We start from the raw sequence: 16,610 nt of genomic DNA, 5'->3' as shown, positions 1-16,610 counted from the left end.
GACAGAGATTTTCAAAGCAATCTAGGGAAATTAGAAACATCTTCTATTTAAATATGTTTACAATTAATGGAAGATGTGTCTAAATCCCTTAGATCTTCCATGATTTTTAATCCCATTTAAATGGAAGATGTCTGTCTAGACTACTTTGACACTCTCAGTCAGGGCCGGCTCCAGGCACCAGGCACCCAAGCTGGTGCTTGGGGCGGCACCTGGAGGGGGGCGGCGGTGCGGCGCTCCGGCCGCCGGGGAGAGCGGGGCCACAGCAGGGCTCGCCGCCCTCCCCCCGGCGCTCTGGCCACCCTCCCCCCGGCCGCCGGGCCCCAGCCGTTCTTTTTGCGGATACAGACTAACACGGCTGCTACTCTGAAACCTGTCAAGATCTAGATGAATCCAGGTGCTAGATCTGGGTTTGTGTACTGTTCATATGCAGGGACAAAAAAAAAATAAATGGTGCAGTAGTAGCATCTAGATTTCCACTAATTTCATATCATGGAATTTGGCATAGTGAACCAGACAACCATTGCATGGATCAAAATGTCACCAGATCCAGGTTTTTGTGACACTCATGCCCTGGATCAGTGGGGCTCTCCTTTTTGTAACAGTTGGGGCTTGAGTTGTTCTCTGGTTTGATTGTACAGTTTGGGGCTTGGGTCCAAAAACCAGCAAGATCCAGTTAGATCCAGCTTTCCCCTTCCCCTCTTATCTCACCGCTTCACTTACATTCTTTTCCAGAAAAGAGCATCTTCCCATCTTTAGATATAAAGGGGAAAGGAGCTTGGGGGAATGGAGAGACAAGTTGTGCGAAGTATCGTGTTTCGGAGGGTGTCAGGCACTCTCACTTGAGTGATCCCTTCCTGTGAAAAAACTCTGTCAACTGCTCACTTTGTTTTTAACCTGGGGCGTGCGTGTGGTGTGAGGGAAATTTTTAGCTGCTGAGGGGGGCAGGACATCGGGACACTCATAGAGAGGAGGACGTCAGGTCAGATGTGAAGGGACAGTGCGCTGTATTGAGACGCCGCGGTGTTCCAGCCTCTCTGGGCACTCATTCCTGGGGTTTGAATGCACGTTGGGCTGTAATTAAGAACTCTTGGAGGCGTCCTTAACTTGTGACGTGGTGCTTTTCTTTCCCTCTCGGTGAGAAAGTGGCTCCCTCTTCCCTGGATCAGGACCTCTGCCATCCAGAGTCACAAAGACATTCTGGACATATCTTACACACACGCACACACAAACTTAAGGTGAGCACCAAAAACTTGCTCTGCATTTTGTGTCCTCCGTTTCCAGCTGCTGGGGAGTTTTGAGAGCATCTTAACTTTGGAGCTCTGGAAAAGGTAAAAACAAAACAATTTTTTTCGGGGGGAAATACTTTCTTTCAAATGTATGGTATCCAGCAGGTAACGTCTCAAGGCATCAGCTATGATGGTGTACTAACGGGATTTTGAAGAGCTCTAGTTTGGCAAAAGTGGGAGAGAGGGCTTGAAACTGACTACCCTCCGTTTATCTGATTTTAAGTGCGCTGTGTTAATAGATGATATGAGAGATCATATTGCAACCGCAGATTCTGTTTGAAATATGAAAATGGCATAGTTTAGTCCACTGGCTTTCTCCTGTGAGACTATACATTTCACAGAGATTAATGTTTCCGAGAGGTAACTTCCCCATCTGTTAAAATCCTGTTAAAAAAGTTTACAGGACTTGGGAAGGGGAGGATAGTGTGAGTTGAATGAAAAGCTGAAGAGCTGTGAATGTGTTTGTCCCACCCATTGCTTTAGGAGTGATCCTATTAGATGGGAAAAGAATCTGGTATGATCCATCGTTTTTTTCAACATATTTTGCTATTGTCAACGGAAACTTGAGATAACATATCTTTTGGGCACAGGCTTCTTTATTATCTCCACTTTAACAAGAATGCTAGGTTGCTATAGTAACATGAAAGTTAAATCTCTGAGATTTATCGATGCTATAATAGCTATTTAGCCTCAAAAATGTTTATTTGCTTTTAATTGTTAAAAGTAGAAAACTCTCATTCCAAATGCTCCTCATGCCAAAATCAGAAGTGTTGGCTATGGATGGTTTAGTTGGAATGAACTTGTATAATGTGTTCAAATTAAGTTGTCATATTGCTTTACATTCCTTTATCACTGGAAAAATACACAATACAGACATTGCAATTAGGAATTTTCAGTGTGGAATGTGTACATGCATATGTATGTATGTATGACGTCATAAGGTCAAACATTGAGGAGTTTCTTGAAAGTTAGCAGTACTTGAAAAAAAAAGAATCGTATGAATTAATTTCTTAAAGTTAGAGACTAACAAATTTATTAGAGCATAAGCTTTCGTGGGCTACAAAGTGGGTTGTAGCCCACGAAAGCTTATGCTCTAATAAATTTGTTAGTCTCTAAGGTGCCACAAGTACTCCTGTTCTTTTTGCGGATACAGACTAACACGGCTGCTACTCTGAAACCTTTCTTAAAGTTGAATGCAATATTGATTCACTACAAATGAACTTTACTAAAATGTAATGAGTTTTTAATATTTATGCAGGCATGTTTCATTGAGTATAAGTATGAAGTTAGCAATAAAATTTTCATTAGTTTTGTTAATGTTAAGAGAAACTTGACATATGATATTTGAAAATGCAGATGCCGAAGAAGTGTAACTGCTGAGGGTACACCCTCTTGATAAAGCTTTCTTAGGAGCCAAGCTCCACTGAGTTTAACTGGCTAAGGTTCTCCCCCATATGTACAGCCTTTTAATGTAAAAAACTAATGTAATATTACATTTCAGATTAGTTATCCACCGAACTGACAATAATTACAAAAGGGGAAAATTGAGTTCAATGGAGAACAACTGCTTTCTTAAGTGAAATAAATAATAAAGTCAATGCAGTAATCAAGACATTGCTGGTCTGCAATGAAAATGAGCCAAAAGGCCTGTCATCCTAATAAGAGCCCTGAATATCTGAGGAGTTTGAAAGGAGAAACACCATTTTGATATGAAGTGAAGCATTTAGCTGCAGCAATTTTCTGTTTCACAGAAAAGACTGACAGTATAATTCAAAAGTATTGAAGAGATTTGCACAGTAAAGAATCATTTCATTATATCCCTGATGGGTTATTTCCTCTCACTTTCTTTTGGCAGGGTTAACACAGCTAGTGCTTGTAAGAAGGGTCTAAGGTAGTACACAGAGTTGCGCTTATACAGGAATGGTTTCTGAAAATACAGATTTGAGAGGGTCCTAACAGCATCCTTGTTGTTCGCTCTGTGTGTAATAAGGTGGGAAGGACGTTTTCCGGCAGATTGGGAAGACTCCAGAGTCTCCAGAGTTAATGTAGAAATGTGACAGGAAAAGGGTGTTGGGGTCTCTAAGCATGGGCTTTGGAGCCAAGAGAGCTGAATTCAAATCCTGCCTTGCTTTGTGACCTTTATCAATCACTTAACCTCCCTACCCCTCTATAAAATGGGGGAAATAACATTGGTCCATCCTTTATGAAGTGCTTGGAGATCTTCAGGTGAAAAGTGATTACATACAAGTGCAACATGTTATTTTTGGTATCATATATCTTAATCATATTGAGAGATATAGTAAGTAATGACACGAACTAAGCACTTTGGTCTGAATTAATATTTGTTTCTTTTTATATGCTTTTCTATTGAAGTGGTACATAAATTATCATTAGATGTTGAAATACTGTGCACTTCATATATTGCATTTTTAAACCAACAATTTGTCAATTAAAATCCCCAGAAAATTAAATGTAAATTTTTGAAAAAATCATTTTCAGATTACAAGCTTCTTCTGTTGCTTGTAAGGAATTATTAGACATTCTGGCTCCACTGTGAGTAACTGTAGAATACAGTCATGCACTTGAAAAGATAGCTTGTAATTTGTAGGTAACAAAATGTTCTTTGGGGTAAAAATGTCTGAATATATTTAGGATTTCAATCAATGGCATTTAAGGAGGATTAGAGGAAACAGCTGGCTAAACAAATATTAGGTGTAGGGTGGATGCAATGGTATAAATTAATAATGCTGTTCTTTATTTACTCTATGAATGGGAGGTTTTGTGAAGATTAGATGACTTAAACGTGGTCACTGTATGCCACCTAGTGGATGTTGCAAATTGGGCTTTCACTACAGTATCATCTTCTATTTTTTTAACTATCCACACATCTGTAACTAATCTAGTGCATTACTTAACAATAACAAGTCAACTTTATTTAGTTTTAGCATAAGAGGCACCAGCTAACTTTGTGTGTGTGTGTGAAATGCCAGTTGGTTGCAGTAAAGGTCAGTTTAATTCCAGTTTAACATAATTTGACACCAATAGAGCTTTAGCTGTTTCCAAGGGGTAATTAAATCATGCAGTAACTAATACCCACAGCTCACATATAGTCTGGCATTTACTGTATTTTAAGCATATATTAAAGAAGTGAAGCGTTTAGGGCTTTTGTGCTAATATTACAACAGGAAGGGATAAAGATCAGCAGTAAGTGTTTCAAAGGTACCTCCAGCAGTGCTTCTAAAAACTCCTTTACCAAGCAGAATGTGGTGCTAATAAAAATATTGTTTGGCACTAAATATTTCTTTCCTTGCCAGCAATAGGCAACGAAAATATTTGACCATTTCCCCAGAAAAGGGTCCTCAGCCTCTCCGCCTTCCTTTTCCTGATTCTCCCTCCATCTTGTTCCTCTCTGCTCCCCAGCCTCTCCCTAATGTTCTTTCCTTCCCTTGGACCTCTCCATCTTTTCCCTTCATTAGGGAAAGGGAATATGTTTCTTGGTCCACTGGTTTCCTCATTCAGGTACAGATCCTCAGTTGATGTAAATTATCATTGCTCCATGGAAGTTAATGGAGTGATGAGAACTTATACCAGCTGAGAATCTACCCCACAGTCTGCACTTTGGGGGTGGACTTCCAGACCATGTCATCTTCTGGCAACCTGCCTACCCATAACCTGTTCTGGAACTCAAGTGGCAACCACTGAAACCTGGCCTATGGAGCCAACTAAGAGTCTCATTTCTGGGAGGTACAGCAAAGCACCCTCAAACTGTATTGGCTCAAATGAGTATTGAGACAATTCAGTAAATATCTTGTGGGATCAGGCTCTATACACTTCAGTCACCCCTGACTTTTGTCACAATCTGAATAGTAAAGGAAATGGCAATGCTGACCCTGTATAGAATAAACTGTCCTTTTCATTCACGGAGCTTCAAAACAGGTTCTTTGTTTCTCTGTAATTAGCACAACAGAGTGGAAAACTTGAACATGATCAGTTGCTCTGAAAACAAACATTTAAAAGAAGCATTAAGAAATCACAGAACAGTAATCTGTCTGAAGCCTCCACTGGGTGCTTTGAGAAGTTTTCTCAAGAGCTGTAGTAGGCTGTTAACATGATGCCTGAGCTAATGGCTGAAGCCGGGGGAAATTTGCTCTACCATGAATCAGGCGAAGTTTACCAATTTAAGTTGGAGAAGATAAAATGGCTCATCAGAAAATGTGCTAATTGATTTGATTGCATGCTTCATAGGTGGAGTAGATAGATTTATTGAGAACAGTTGGAACCACGACTGGGAATCAAACCCGAATCGAAGTAAAGAGAATCCTTGCTAGGCCATAAAGTCTGTCCCACAGTGAAACTTTTTTACTAATGGCACATTGAGCCACCGTCATTCTTCTGCAGCAGTGCGCATCAGATGTAATGACAGAGTCTACATCATTAATCATGTGATAGAATGGAAATAAAATCATTGGAACAGAAAATTGTTACTGGATGTGTACCTCCTGCTTGGAAAAAAAATGTCATCTTGACATTTATCTAATAGCAAGAGATCATTATCTTGCAACAGCATTCCATTAACAGTATCTCTTAATTATTTTAAAGGCTTACAGGATATAAGGAACATATGGGCAGTGGAGACAGGTTAGATTAGAGATGTGTTTGGCAGAAATCCGAGTAGCAGAAAACAAATGCTTTGATGGAGAAGAGAGAAGAATTATTTAGTGATGGTTCAAATTTAGGGTTGATCGTTTTCAGCCCACATTTTTACAAGGTGATGGATGTATTAAAGAAGCCTTTCATTTTTAGTGTTATGTTATGTTACCAATATTGTATTTCTTGGTGAGTTATCAAATCAGCTAAACTGTATCAAATAAAGCCTAATTCATTATACTGAATTATAATGATATCTACAAAAGATTTATAATATATTTTCTTTACTCTCTATGGTGCCTTACACATGGTAATACCATATATATGTGTGGGCATATATATGCGTGCATATATATTACCATGTCTGGGGCACCATAAAAGATAAAGAATATATATATGGGGGGGAGGGGATGTGCGCCTTCAAGCGCACTCCCTTTTGGAATGTGTAATTTGTTCATCAGATCCTGATGATTGAAAATCTATTGTTTTAAATTTCAGGCTGTTGCTGGTCTTTGGTTTCCAGCACATTGGCTATTACTTTCAATTGTTTTTAAACTGGCATCTCCCTTGTTTCCATGGTTGGTGGCAAGCGCTGCTTGTCACTGTTTTGGAGCCCATCTCCATGAAAGCCATGGCACAATGCAGCTTCATTCACTTAGGGCCAGATCCTACAAACGACCATATGAGTAGCTTTGCTCCCATGAGGACTCAATTGAAATTAATGGGAACTCTAATGGAATTTAAAGGAGGCTACCCATGTGAATAAAGTTGCCTACATAAGTGTTTGTAGGATTTTGGTCCTTTATTCACAAATTGGATGAACGAAAAGAAACATGTACAACTCCAGTCCTGCAAACATTTACATATGCAAAACTTTATGTACATTAGTAACTCTATTGACTTCTATACAGCTGCTCTTGTGAGTAAAGTTATGCTTGTGTTCAAAGGTTTGCAGGACTAGGGCCTAAAATGGTTATATCTGTAATCAATGAATATATATGCTTAATACGTGAATTGACTTTACTTAGGCTGGCAGTGTGAGAAAATACTGAAAGGCTAAATTGCTGAAGCTACTCAAAAATTGAAAATGAATAATTGTTCAGCTATTAATATTTAAGAAAATCTGACTCTGACTGAAGTCTTTCACGTATGTTCTGTACTTTACTTCCCAGAATATCAATGTCAAGGTTAATTTTACAACAAAATATCTGCATAATTCAATAAATGAAATACAAATCCATTTAATATTTAAAAATACATTTAGAATAAGAAAATGTTTAAAGATACATTCCAAAGTTTTTGGTGTCTATAGTAACACAAATGTGAACATACTATAACATTCAACCCAAAATAAAGTTTTAAAAGTGGCATATCAGAAAGAATAATTCAACCAGGCAGTGTAATTATTAGACTTAAATTCCAATTACTTCTTACTCTAGCTACAGCTACACTATTTATTTGTTTGTAACACTATATCATTACTGTACTGCCACCTTGTGGCAGCAACACAACACTGCAAACAACTTATTTCAGGTTTTTCGCGTTACAGGTACAGGTATAGGACATACAATAGAGAAGTTTCATATTTTAAATTTAATGTACAAACAGACAAACTAATGAATATATAATTGTTCTTCTTACATTAAACGTGCTTCAAAATTTCTAGAAATCTGGAGTACGTCAAGTTTTGCCTACTCATAGGAACTTAACTACTTCATATCCTTGATAATATCGTTTTCTTCTTTATTCTTACAAATGATTGCTCCTAACTGGATTTCATTTTGCACTGACTAGTCAGACAGATTTTTTTACTAACCTACTGTTGTGTGTTGCTTTTGGAGCACTGTATTACTGAAAATAAAACTTTATTTATGTGGGTACATGTTTGCGTGTGTGCATGACATACACACACACACATATATAAGCTCTCCTACTGCTCTAATGTATTCTGGAGACTGGATGGGAACTTCAGTACCAAAGAAATGATGGGAGGGATAGGAAGAATGCAAAGGTGGCCAAAGGCCACCTTTCAGTTCCTTTCTAGATTTTATTGCTAACATTATATCATTACAGTATTTATTAAAACTATTTAGACTGATTTCCATCTGGTCAGAGTGGGTCAAGTTCTGTTCATACTTATGTTGGTTTAAATCCAGAGTAACTCCACTGACATCAGTGGAATTTCTTCAGAGTTGCATCAAAGTGAGAACATATATAGGCTCTCTATATATTCAGAAATCACTGGTGCAGCCATATTAAAAAGTAGTGTGAACCAGGAGTGAAAAATGTACCTTTAGACATGAAAATGCATGGAGAGGACCATCAACAGGATAGTAAAATGTCTGCACATGAGGCCAAACATCTCCCTTTACCGCCAGTAGTTGCACCACCAGTTGGTATTTTACCAAATAAAATTAATCATGTTGACCATTTCTTTAATTCCCTGTTCATAATTGAATACCTATTTAAAACATGACAGTCAGTAGTTCTTCCTAGTCCATTGTATTTGCCTGTGGGAAAAGATACCATAGTCTCATAACATAGTGAGCTCCATTTTGATTTACATCTTGTATGGCTTTGCCAGTAGTTTTGTCCACTAAGTGTCACTTTCGTTCTTGATATTTTTAATGTGCAATTTATACTGGGAATTCCCCCTCCACCCACCCCAACTCAGCTGTTGCATATGCTTTTCAATGAATTCCTGCTTTTGACACTTTTTTTTTCCAGATGAGTTAACTGAAGTACAACGGGTTAGAGTTTCAAAAGCAGCCTCTCTACTTTAGTTGAGCTTGAACTTTCATGTGCATTAACAGCATACCAATTTAGAAAGACGTAATCAGACATCTGATTGCTTGGGGGGGAATTTTCAGAGGCACAAAAGGCAGTTAGGAGTAGGGAGACCATTCCTTTTGAAAATCGATGGGAATTTAACACCTCACACATCTGTGCCTTTGAAAAATCTCCCCCTCCCTCAATCTGCATGCTATAATATGAGTTTTTACATGTTCAGAATTGCAGGGTTTTAGAAGATGGGTTGCGGTTCCTTTGAATATGTAGCCTAACAATTTCAGAAGACTTCCATGGGCTCATACAGTGAGTGTCTCCTCCAGGAAAGAATTGCTACTTGTTGTCTGTACGCATTTAACTACATGATCTTCTCAGCTACATTTCAACTCCCATTTGACTCCAAAATAACTAACACTAATCCAAATAAATGTACCCAAAGAGTTATTCTTTTTATCTCATATTGAAATTCTGAGATGACATGAAAAAGGAATCTTCGGCTATTCTTTTCACTGCATTCAAGGATTCATCACGGGAAACAGGTTGATAGAAAGCTCAGATTTACTATACTTCAGAAAGAATAAATATCAGCAAAATTGTAGAGGTAATTAGGAGATAATGTCACTTGAATAAAGCATTGACACAGGATAATGTTCTCCTGCTATCAGAGGAATAGCTATACCATTTATAGAAAATATTGTCAATGTCAAAACAAAGCAGAGACATTTATTTGCAAACCAGAGGACATTGATCCTGTCAAATTGTCTGGTGATAGTGATTTTTATTTTTGGTACACCAGATGATTGATGAAGATGCTGTTGTTTTATCTGAGGGATGTTGGGACAGTACTGCACCACTACTGAATAGCTTCACTTTGTTTGATTTTCACCCTTCTCCTGGCATTACAGCATAGAAATATGTCTACTTCCTTCTGGCTGATTGTGGGTTTGGGCAAATCTATATATAGTTCTGTGGACAGAGTGTACACAAATCTATCTCAGAAATACCCTATCCTCTTTGTTGAAAGTGCCATGCAGTGACTCATCTTTTATTACATAGGAAACTGCCAGTGAATCTGTAATTTACATATTTTATACACGCTCTGTCAGTCATTTTTATTTCTGTGATCACTATACAGTTTTATAGGGTGTCGCTCATATAAAAGGATAATAAAAACTGCCTGGAAGCAGCAGCCTGCTCATGAGGCAAAAACTTTTGATCACAAACAGCAGCTGAAGGGAGGGTGGCTGTGTGGCTGGCAGGGGCCAGTTTAGTGCCCAACCTAAGTTTAGCTTCAGAGCTGCTCTAAATTATGTCAGGTTGCAGTAGTCCCCATTCCAGAGCTTTGGTTCTATCCCCTCCTGTCCCCATGCCACCATGGTCAAGAGGGTGTGGCATAGACAAAGCTACACTGGTTCTTCCATGAATCAGGGATTCCTTCATGTCCAGTTAGGGGAAGTTTACAGTCCTTTCATACTGCTCCAGGGCTGTAGCATGAGCAATAATCTGGCCCTACAACTGTGATTAAGAGTTTGCAGGGTCAGGCCATAGCTGTATACTGTGCAATATGCAAATATGTTTGAGCAAAATAGGCAAATTAAGGGGTCTCTTCAGCCCACAACTACTACTGATGTTGCTTCTTTTTCATAGGCGGCACATCTCTTTTGCAAGTGTCCACTTATGACTTGCAGATTTGGACAAAATGAAGATAGTAATTCTGGTCTTATGCAGATGCATAAACACCTTGTATATGGGCATCATGATCATGGGGATGATATCGGGGATTTACGCTGGCATCACTGTGGGGAGCATCTGGCTCATATTTTACAAACATGAAAGTTTAAGTTTAGTGTAAAATACTGTGTCAGATTCCGCAGGAAGTGCAATGGGAAGTGTTGCTCACTCTTGCAATTTTCATATCTAGTGTGTTTTTAGAGCCACAGCTTCTGGAGTCATATGATTATATGAGAAGCTCAATTTCCATTTAAAATAAAAGTCTCTAGCCTTCATGCTTGCAGAAAAAAGCTTGAACACGTGAACCCTAAAGTTTAAAAAACCAGGAGGCAAATAAATAAATAAACCCTCAAAATTTATCATTTTTAAAATTTCATTATTTTTAGCTGATCTTATGATTTTTCAAAGCTTGGGGTTGTCAATTCTAGAAGGGAGACTTTAAATTCCTACAGTCAAACTCTATTCTGCATTATTTCCATATGTATCAATTGGGGTCATAGGAATACTACCAAGGGAGTCATTAATTTTGGCTAAAATGGTGATGGGTACCTTCCTGACTGTTGGATATTCAGCAGCCAGCGAAAAGGAGGTGAGGGCAATATGAGATAATAGTAAATCTCTCAGACTAACAGCTCCTTTAATCTGGGGATTATCCTGGGGGGAAAAAAAAGGGCCATGCAACCAGAAGTTCAAAGTTTACCAACCACATCAAACATTATGATTGGGGGTCGGTCTACAAAGAAGGGCTCCAAAGAGGAGGGAAATTGAAGCTGCAAAACTCTCTTCCCCAAACAACACAACAGAGATGGGAAAAGAAAGCTCCCCCTTTCCCAGGTAAATATTTTTTTAAATGTTGCCTAGTCCTAATCCCTAGTTTTAGCTAGTTCCAGATGATTTTATTTTCATGAGCTCTCTTCCCTAAGGCAGATCTTCGGTTACCCACTCCCCATGAAGCTTTGAATTGTTTTTTACTTTGACTTTCAGTCCAGCTCCTCCCACTAAACAGAAAGCTATGGATACGTCATGTTTGATTCAGTGCAGAAAGCATCTTTTGTGTGCCATGTAATTTTTAGCCACACAATGGCAAGGCCCAACCACTTCACATGGATGTACATTCCTGAACAGTGACTAGAGTAAGCCAAATAGAATTGACCCTGGCACCATTTTCTTCAATATGAAATAAAACAACATAAGAATAAGTCCAAAACCACAGGTGCACAAAGTAGATAAGTTAAGAGCAAGGTAGAGAGATCACTGCACAAGTTAGTAAAATTTTCCATTTAATTGCTGGAGGAAATTATAGTATAATTACTAATCAAGAAACTTGAGTGATATTCCAAGCTCCTTCACCTCGCTGCATATTAACTGTCTGCCACTGGGATTGAGAACTTCTCTGTGCAGACTGTAGTGTCAGCAAAGGACTTGCAGGGAATCACTATTGCTATGGAGTTAACACTTTGCCATTTAAAAGTGGTAATTGTAGCTGCTATGCCAGCAGAGAGAATATAGAATAATATTAATTGGAAAGAGTACATGGGGATCTGTGAACAGACATTATTTATTTTCTTTTAATTATTTCCCTTATCTATTAATTGTTCTGGGGAGGAAGGATAGCCCAACAGCTAAGGCATTAGCTTGGGACACTGGAAACCCAATCCCAATTATCTGTTTAGCCACAGACTTCCTGTGTGCATAGGTGCCAACTTTCCCCGGTGCCGGTGGGTGCTCGCGCCGCCCCCGGCCCCACCCCAACTCCACCCTGCCCCCCCGCCCCACCCCCATTTCAACCCCTTCCCCAAAGTCCCCTCCCCAACTCCGCCCCCAACCTGGACCCCTTCCCCAAATCCCCGCCCCGGCCCCGCCTCTTCCCCGAGCGTGCCACGTTCCCCCTCCTCCCTCCTAGTGCTTGCCGCAAGCGCTGGGAGTTAGGGGGGGAAAGCGGGTATGACGGGTTGGATCACAGAAACCCCCTTGGGAGCTGCCACCTGATGTGCCAAGACTACCCCTGCTTCTGTTTTCCCTGCCAGCTCAGGACTCCAGCACCCCGTCTTGCTGAGCGAGACACTCCAGTCTGGCTCCAGACACAGACTCAGGGTCTGAATCACTTGTCCCCAAGCTGCAAGTTTACCCAAAAACAGCTCACAGGAGTGTGCTTGTCTTTAGCACTCAGATGCCCAACTCCCAATGGGGTCTAAACCCAGATAAATCCGTTTTACCCTGCATAAAGCTTATGCAGGGCAAACTCATAAATTGTTCGCCCTCTATAACACTGATAGAGAGATATGCACAGCTGTTTGCTCCCCCAAGTATTAATACATACTCTGAGTAAATTACTAAATAAAAAGTGATTTTATTAAATACAGACAGTAGGATTTAAGTGGTTCCAAGTAGTAACAGACAGAACAAAGTAAGTCACAAGCAAAATAAAATAAAATGCGCAAATCTATGCCTAATCAAACTAAATACAGATAATCTCACCCTCAGAGATGCTTCAGTAAGTTTTTCTCAGACTGGACACCTTCCAGGCCTGGGCACAATTCTTTCCCCTGGTACAGCTCTTGTTCCAGCTTAGGTGTTATCTAGGGGCTTCTCCATGATGGCTCCTCCCCTCCTCTCTTCTCTTCCACCCCTTTTTATATCTTTTGCATAAGGCGGGAACCCTTTGTCTCTCTGGGTTTCCACCCCCCCTCACTGGAAAAGCACCAGGTTAAAGATGGATTCCAGTTCAGATGACATGATCACATGTCACTGCAAGACTTCATTACTCACTTGCCAGCACACACATATACAGGGAGACTCACAGGTAAACAGCCATCTGCAGACAATGGGAGTCATTAAGATTCCAAACCATCATTCATGGCCCACACTTTACATAATTACAATAGGCCCTCAGAGTTACATTTTATATTTCTAGTTTTAGATACAAGAGTGGTACATTTATACAAATCAGATGATCATACTTAGTAGATTATGCACTTTGTAATGATACCTTACAAGAGACCTTTTGCACGAAGCATATCCCAGTTGCATTATATTCACTTATTGTCAAATTTTTATAAAACTATCCCAGTTACATTATATTGACTTATTATCAAGTTTTTATAAAACCATATAGACTGCACAACGTCACAGCGGGCACGTGGCGCGCTCAGGGGCGGAGGCGGAGATGAGCTGGGGTGGGGGGGCAGGGCAGGGAGCTGCCGGTGGGTGCAGAGCACCCACCAATTTTTCCCCATGGGTACTCCAGCTCCGGAGCACCCACAGAGTCGGCACCTATGCCTGTGTGACCTTGAGCAAACCATGTAGGTTCTCATGGGGAGAGTTAGGGACCTCAAAAAAGCCAGCATGCTGAACAGGGAGCTAGTAACCCATATACAGCCAGAATAATTGGTGTTATGTGATGAAATACATGGAGTCTGGATTATTAAATTCATCTCCCAGATGACAAAGCAAGAGGTGGGCCCTAAGCCCCGCCCCACAAAGGGAATTTGATGCCCAACGCCAGGCCCGAGGGAGGTGCCTTTCTCCACTTGGGGTTCACAATTGTGAACCCTCTTTTGGAGTTGGGCACCTAAGTGAGGTTAATGGGGTTTTGTTTATGGAAAACAGGGGCTGAGAAGGTGATGTTGCAGTGGTTATAACCTTATAAGAAGGGGTTGAGGCACTCACCCAGGATGTGTAGTATCCAGGTTCAAAGCCCAACACTGTCTGATATAGCGCAGAGATTTGAACTTGGCTCTCCAACCCTCCCACATAACCACTGGGCTATGGGGTAGTCTGGGGCAGGTGTCTCTCCAGCTGAAGCTGTTCTATTTCGTATGAATAATTAAATATTCACTCACCCAACGAGCACATTAGAATGACTTTGTAACCTGCCGGGAGATGGGAGACCCAGGTCCAATGAATGAGTGAGTGCTCTCACCACTGGGCTCCTCTTCCAGCATCTTTTATACAGAGTTAAGCGTGCCATGAACATGTCTACTGGATCAGGCCCCAAAAGGCAAGGTAGATGAGGACAGTTTGTAGATCCTGTTGGGGCTCATGTGTGAATTAGGCAAAGAGCTGCTAGGTGTCAGGACTTCAGTAGCTCCACACATGCCCACACCCCAAAATTTAGACACCTCGTTGTCTTTATCAGGGTAAACTTAAGTGCTAAGGGACATTAGGCACCTACAGGGTTAGGCAGCAGCTGAGAAGTGATTTTGTGAATGCTACATGTTGGAGTTATGTACCTAACATGGCAGTTAGGTGCCTAAGTCCCCTTTACGAATCCCACATTCTGTGCCTCTGTCCCCCATATGCCAAATGGGGATAATAGCACTTCCCTACCTCAGAGAGTGTTGTGAAAATAAATACATTAAAAATTGTGAGCCACTCAGCAACTGTGGTAGTGAGGGGCAAGATAAGTACCTTCATTATATTGATACATCACCCAGAGAGTTTGCTTTACCATAAAAATAGGTCATGATCCCTGCCCCAGAAACCTTATAACTTAATTTTAGACAAAGTATAACAAATGACTGAGAGGAGAAGTGGAGAAAGGGTAAATTAGCTCACACTTATTCAATTTAGTTGTGCGCACATCTTAGCGGCCCAAGATAATGCTGTTTTAAAAAAACAACAACATATGTAATAATGACAATAATGAATTGTTGTCCCATATGAACAATTCTATTCATCTTTTAAATACAGGGGACCTGATATGTCATCCTGGTTTGGGACCATTTTATGTCCACTTCATACTCACTTTGCATAGGAGTAAATGACTACACAAGGAGGAAGACAGTCAGGGCCAGCTCCAGGTTTTCTGCTGCCCCAAGCGGTAAAAAAAATAAAAAATAAAAGCCGATCGGCAGCATTCTTTGGCAGCAGTTCGGCGGCGGGTCCTTCACTCCCTCTCTTCCTCTTCGGCAGCACTTCAGCGGCAGCTCAAAGAGGAAGAGAGGGACTGAGGGACCAGCCGCCGAATTCCCGCAGAAGACCCGGACGGGCCGCCCCAATAGCGGATGGCCTGCCGCCCCTTTGTATTGGCTGCCCCAAGCACCTGCTTCCTTACTGGTGCCTGAAGCCGGCCCTGAAAACAGTGAAGAGTCAGGTCCAAAATGCTTGAAGCATTCAGGTTATTGTTCCGTACAAAAAGACAATCCTGGCTCATATTTGGCTGAAAATGGTCATGTGGTGAGTCAGTAACTTTCCACTGTTTACTTCTTCAAAGGTTAATACAGTGGCCTGAAAAATGTTACACAATTACAGTAGATTGAATATGCAAATGTCTTTCGGCTGGTGGCTTGGAGGCAAATAATAGATCTTTCTGACCTTCTAACTTCATTTCCCCTTTAGTGGTTTAAAAATAGTTAATTTATGAATTCATCACTAAAGGGGGGAGATTTCTATATATTTTTGAAAATATTCAGAATGGATGAAATAAACTATTTCATTTTGATGAATACCAACTTCCCCTCTCAGGTCTGTACATTTTGCTCCCCATCTCAGCTCAATGGGTTACCGTCATTGTTACTGGCACAGTGACAATAATTTTTACATCCTTGTACCAAAGGAAGGATTCAACCCTCTGGTGAGGTGATTTTCTCCCTGGGATGCCATCAGAGGAAGGCTGATTTAAACCAGAAGATGTGCTGACTCTCCCTGATGCCCTGGCTATATCCCCACCCCCGTCAGTGTTGCCCACTTTTGTGGCAGCACTGGTTGGTTCCAAGCCCTCATTGGAGCAGGAGTTGTGGGTGGGATTGTGCCATCAGTCCTCTCTCAGGCAGACTTTCCTTCTTTGGCATAAAGTGTAGCTGGTCTGAGTGATTAATGTAGGCCCAAATCCTGGCAATCTGCACAAGGTCAGAACACCAAGATTTGCTCTGGTGATTTGCTCAGTAACATGAGGAAGGGAACTCTCCCTACTGGTCCATGCAGTATTCCCTTAAGGCACAGCAGCCTCCATTCTACCTGCATCCCCACTGCCCTGGGTTTCAGTGGCTTATGGATCACCAGGATGCAGATGTGTGCATAAATTACACACATGTATATACAGATATATTCATATGCATGTGTACTTGATAGAGCAAGGTGGGCAAACTGCGGCCTGTGGGCTGCTTCCAGCCCATCAGACGTTTTTATCCGGCCTTGAGCTCCTGCTGGGACGCGGGG

The 16,610-nt window shown here is 40.9% G+C and overlaps 1 protein-coding gene across 3 annotated transcripts in view; it reads left to right on the top strand.

Annotated features, from left to right (window-relative positions):
- Window positions 1-707: 707 nt before the first annotated feature.
- Window positions 708-16,610, top strand: part of HAPLN1 (hyaluronan and proteoglycan link protein 1) — an 84,629-nt gene continuing 68,726 nt past the window's right edge. The window contains exon 1 of one of the 3 annotated variants that reach the window (XM_026649163.2): window positions 708-1,235. The gene's annotated coding sequence lies outside the window, so the exon portion shown is untranslated. Of the gene's footprint in view, window positions 1,329-16,610 lie in introns of all 3 variants that reach the window. The other 2 variants (XM_026649161.2, XM_026649160.2) reach the window with 2 other exon arrangements.

This window comes from Terrapene carolina, unplaced genomic scaffold (genome assembly GCF_002925995.2).
Source record: "Terrapene carolina triunguis isolate 2854851 unplaced genomic scaffold, T_m_triunguis-2.0 Scaffold69, whole genome shotgun sequence".
Classification (NCBI taxonomy): Eukaryota; Metazoa; Chordata; order Testudines; family Emydidae; genus Terrapene; species Terrapene triunguis.
The sequence above is the reverse complement of the archived record's forward strand: the minus strand, read 5'-3'. Positions and strand labels throughout refer to the sequence as shown.